This window comes from Rhinichthys klamathensis, unplaced genomic scaffold (genome assembly GCF_029890125.1).
Source record: "Rhinichthys klamathensis goyatoka isolate OS25496 unplaced genomic scaffold, OSU_Roscu_1.1 h1tg000578l_1, whole genome shotgun sequence".
NCBI classification, from domain to species: Eukaryota; Metazoa; Chordata; class Actinopteri; order Cypriniformes; family Leuciscidae; genus Rhinichthys; species Rhinichthys klamathensis.
Window position 1 is genome coordinate 2,540,001 of NW_026607042.1, and position 5,591 is coordinate 2,545,591.

Consider the following 5,591-nt stretch of genomic DNA (forward strand, 5'->3'; position numbering starts at 1 on the left):
AGAAAGAAAGATAGATTAGTTAGAAAGAAAGATAGATTAGTTAGAAAGAAATATTAGTTAGAAAGAAAGATAGATAGATTGGTTAGAAAGAAAGAAAGATTAGTTAGAAAAAAGAAAGATAGATTAGTTAGAAAGAAAGATAGATAGATTTGTTAGAATGAAAGAAAGATAGATTAGTGAGAAAGAAAGATAGATTAGTTAGAAAGAAAGATAGATTAGTTAGAAAGAAAGAAAGATTAGTTAGAAAGAAAGATAGATAGATTAGATAGAAAGAAAGAACGATAGATTAGTTAGAAAGAAAGATGGATAGATTAGTTAGAAAGAAAGATAGATTAGTTAGAAAGAAAGATTAGTTAGAAAGAAAAAAACATAGATTAGTTAGAAAGAAAGATAGATTAGTTAGAAAGATAAAAGATAGATAGATTATTTAGAAAGAAAGAAGATAGATTAGTTAGAAAGAAAGATAGATTAGTTAGAAAGAAATATTAGTTAGAAAGAAAGATAGATAGCTTGGTTAGAAAGAAAGAAAGATTAGTTAGAAAGAAAGATAGATAGATTTGTTAGAATGAAAGAAAGATAGATTAGTGAGAAAGAAAGAAAGATAGATTAGTTAGAAAGAAAGAAAGATAGATTAGTTAGAAAGAAAGATAGATAAGTTAGTCAGAAAGAAAAAAGATAGATTAGTTAGAAAGAAAGAAAGATAGATTAGTTAGAAAGAAAGAAAGATTAGTTAGAAAGTTAGAAAGAAAGATAGATTAGTTAGAAGAAAGAAAGATTAGTTAGAAAGAAAGATAGATTAGTTAGAAAGAAAGAAAGATTAGTTAGAAGAAAGAAAGATAGATTAGTTAGAAAGAAAGAAAGATTAGTTAGAAAGAATGAAAGATTAGTTAGAAGAAAGAAAGATTAGTTAGAAAGAAAGAAAGATTAGTTAGAAAGAATGAAAGATTAGTTAGAAATAATGAAAGATTAGTTAAAAAGAGAGATAGATAGATAGATAGATAGATAGATAGATAGATAGATAGATAGATAGATAGATAGATAGATAGATAGATAGATAGATAAGTTCATTAGTACATATAGAATGGTAGTTTAATTGAGTCTAGGGCTTCAGGGAGTTTAGATTTGAGTTTTTGTGTTGTACACTACCGGGCCACCGTAGTCTTGGCTCAATTTGAACTGTTGCAATGAAAGTCAATGGGATTTTTATGATTTTTAATATTAATTTTTAAGAAATCTGAAAGTCAAATCAGTCTAAAAAGATATAGCAACTCGAGTCAGAACAGTCTGAAGGTCTGACCCGAGTTTGGAGTTTGTAGAGTTAAAACTCTAGGAGGAGTAGCAGTCAGAATTTTTTGGGTAAGAAAAATAAGAAGAAGAATAATAATAAGTTTAAATAGGATTTCAGTAAGTTGGCTTTCACAAGCCAACTTAATAATAATAAGTTTAAATAGGATTTCAGTAAGTTGGCTTTCACAAGCCAACTTAATAATAACTAGAAAAAAAGTTTGATGAGACAAACTTTAAGTTGGCTTGAGAAAGCCGGACCAGAGAGTTTGAAGAAGTTTAAAGTAGTTTGAAGTCGGATAGATGGATTAGTTAGAAAAGAAAAGAAAGATTAGTTAGATAGACAGAAAGACTGGTTTCACTGAAAGAAAGATTAGTTAGAAAGAAAGAAAGATTAGTTTAAAAAGAGATAAAGAAAGAAAGTTTAGTTAGAAAGAAAGAAAGAAAGAAAGATAGATTAGTTAGAAAGAAAGATAGATTAGTAAGAAAGAAAGAGATTAGTTAGAAAGAAAAAAGAAAGACAGATTAGTTAGAAAGAAAGAAAGACAGATTAGTTAGAAAGAAAGAAAGATAGATTAGTTAGAAAGAAAGAAAGAAAGATCAGTTGGAAAGAAAGAAAGAAAAAAGAAAGAAAGATTAGGTAGAGAGAAAGATAAGTAAGAAAGATAGAAATATGGATTAGTTAGAAAGAAAGAAAGAAAGAAAGAAAGAAAGAAAGAAAGATTAGTAAGAAAGAAAGAAGAAAGATTAGTTAGAAAGAAAGAAAGAAAGAAAGAAAGAAAGAAAGAAAGAAGAAAGATTAGTCAGAAAGAGAGAAAGAAAAAAGAAGAAAGATTAGTTAGAAAGAAAGAAAGAAAGAAAGAAAGAAAGAAAGAAAGAAGAAAGATTAGTTAGAAAGAAAGAAAGAAAGAAAGAAAGAAAGAAAGAAAGAAAGAAAGAAAGAAAGAAGAAAGATTAGTTAGAAAGAAAGAAGAAAGATTAGTTAGAAAGAAAGAAAGAAAGAAAGAAGAAAGATTAGTTAGAAAGAAAGAAAGAAAGAAAGAAAGAAAGAAAGAAAGAAGAAAGATTAGTTAGAAAGAAAAAAAGAAAGATTAGTTAGAAAGAGAGAAAGAAAAAAGAAGAAAGATTAGTTAGAAAGAAAGAAGAAAGATTAGTTAGAAAGAAAGAAAGAAAGAAAGAAGAAAGATTAGTTAGAAAGAAAGAAAGAAAGATTAGTTAGAAAGAAAGAAAGAAAGAAAGAAAGAAAGAAAGAAAGAAAGAAAGAAAGAAAGAAAGAAAGAAAGAAAGAAGAAAGATTAGTTAGAAAGAAAGAAAGAAGAAAGATTAGTTAGAAAGAAAGAAAGAAAGAAAGAAGAAAGATTAGTTAGAAAGAAAGAAAGAAAGAAAGAAAGAAAGAAAGAAAGAAAGAAAGAAAGAAGAAAGATTAGTTAGAAAGAAAGAAAGAAAGATTAGTTAGAAAGAAAGAAAGAAAGAAAGAAAGAAAGAAAGAAAGAAAGAAAGAAAGAAAGAAAGAAGAAATATTGGTCCCACTTTATATTAAGTGGCCCTAATACCTGTGAACTTACATGGTTACTAGATATGTACTTAGTATGTAACTACAGTGTAAATACACATTGGTACATAGTATTTACAACTGTAATATTTGTGTAACTACACATATGTAACAACCCACGGAAAGGTATGTGTAAGTACAAATGTGTAACAGGACATTGGTAACAACACTTTTTCCACTACAGTAAGTACACATGTGTAACAGGCATTATGTAACTACATTTTGTAACAACAATATGTATTCACACAAGTTGTTCCACTTCCACACGCAGTCTTCCATACTGTAGTTACCAGTTAAGAACACACTGAAACCATGATGATTCCTATGTGTATACCATGTATTTACTATATGACCGGCAGGACTTATGTTGAATTACAGCTAAAGTTTTCCCTTGTGGTACCAGTGTTCTTACATGGTAATTCCTCAGGAACTCTGCACTTGATACAATGTGTTGAACTGTCATAACTTACATGTATTATGCAAAACCCAAACCTGTGTGCAACTGTACTAACAGTGTACTAACATGGTAACTCCTCAGGAACTGTCCACTTAATATAAAGTGTAAAATGGTCATAACTTACTGTGTATTATGCAAAACCCAAACCTGCGCAACTGTACTAACATGGTAACTCCTCAGGAACTGTCCACTTAATATAAAGTGTAAAATGGTCATAACTTACTGTGTATTATGCAAAAACCCAAACCTCTGTGCAACTGTACTAACAGTGTACTAACATGGTAACTCCTCAGGAACTGTCCACTTAATATAAAGTGTAAAATGGTCATAACTTACTGTGTATTATGCAAAAACCCAAACCTCTGTGCAACTGTACTAACAGTGTACTAACATGGTAACTCCTCAGGAACTGTCCACTTAATATAAAGTGTAAAATGGTCATAACTTACTGTGTATTATGCAAAAACCCAAACCTCTGTGCAACTGTACTAACAGTGTACTTACATGGTAACTCCTCAGGAACTGTCCACTTAATATAAAGTGTAAAACGGTCATAACTTACATGTATTATGCAAAACCCAAACCTCTGTGCAACTGTATTAACAGTGTACTAACATGGTAACTCCTCAGGAACTGTCCACTTAATATAAAGTGTAATTGTTTGGGTCATTGTTGTGTACCACAGTAAATGCAAAACACAATGTTACGTAGTGGATAGTAAACTCTGAAATATAAATGTGATAGTTATGCTTTGATAGATTCTGGGATATTACGGCATAGCACTTTTAAAGATTTAGTCTTTATTTTAGATTTTTTGATTTGACATTGTGGTGACCTATTTGCCTTTACAGTAAATTACAGTGTTCTGTAAACAATAAACAAGAATAGCCTACACTTTAAACCTTAAAAATACCTTGTTTAATCGTTTAACCAATTTGTAGTATTTAGTTTATTTACCGTGAGACACAAAAAGCGTTTTCTCCAATAAAACACAACATAAATTCACAAAAAAACATCAATTGTATTAGCCTGATGTAATCCAAATCTTTAGAATCCATACGTTGTTTGCAAGAAACAGATCCAAATTCAGCCCTTTATGATCTTCATCTCCATTTCTCGGCAGCGACCGCAAACGTCAAATCCCGCGCTCAGGCGCGCTGGTGATGAATTCAAATTCAAAAAATGCGCCTTCAAGAAGCGTTACGACCAAACGCGACCAAACGTGATATCAAACGCTCATTGGCTCTCGCCTGCTTCGTCACAGATTGCGACATGCCGTATTTCAGTCGGTGTAGTACATTTGAAATGGAGAAGCGCGCGCGCCTTCACAGAGCGAACCGAAACCGGATTAACATTTTCATGGATTAATCATTTATATTCTGATCTGTACCGCATACACAACTATTATAATACTGCCAGAGAGGACTGCGGCTGCAACGCATCATCATTTGAACGACTTTTGGTACTGGTTTTGACATTTTCGCAATAAACAAATTATTGTGAAATTTATAACGTTAACGTTACTTGTCTGTCTGTTATGTTTTAATTTTCTTCATAAGTGTAGCCTACGTAGTTTTAAGGAATGGTTATGGGTAGGTTTAGGGGTATGAGTAGGATTAGTGGCTCAAAATATATTTTAATGCTATTGTTAATAAAACTATGAGAGGTTTGGGTTTGCTGAGATGGTCTCTGTTATGACCGTTTTACACTTTATATTAAGTGGACAGTTCCTGAGGAGTTACCATGTAAGTACACTGTTAGTACAGTTGCACAGAGGTTTGGGTTTTGCATAATACACAGTAAGTTATGACCGTTTTACACTTTATATTAAGTGGACAGTTCCTGAGGAGTTACCATGTAAGTACACTGTTAGTACAGTTGCACAGGGTTGGGTTTTGCATAATACACAGTAAGTTATGACCGTTTTACACTTTATATTAAGTGGACAGTTCCTGAGGAGTTACCATGTAAGTACACTGTTAGTACAGTTGCACAAAGGTTTGGGTTTTGCATAATACACAGTAAGTTATGACCGTTTTACACTTTATATTAAGTGGACAGTTCCTGAGGAGTTACCATGTAAGTACACTGTTAGTACAGTTGCACAAAGGTTTGGGTTTTGCATAATACACAGTAAGCTATGACCGTTTTACACTTTATATTAAGTGGACAGTTCCTGAGGAGTTACCATGTAAGTACACTGTTAGTACAGTTACACAAAGGTTTGGGTTTTGCATAATACATGTAAGTTATGACCGTTTTACACTTTATATTAAGTGGACAGTTCCTGAGGATTTA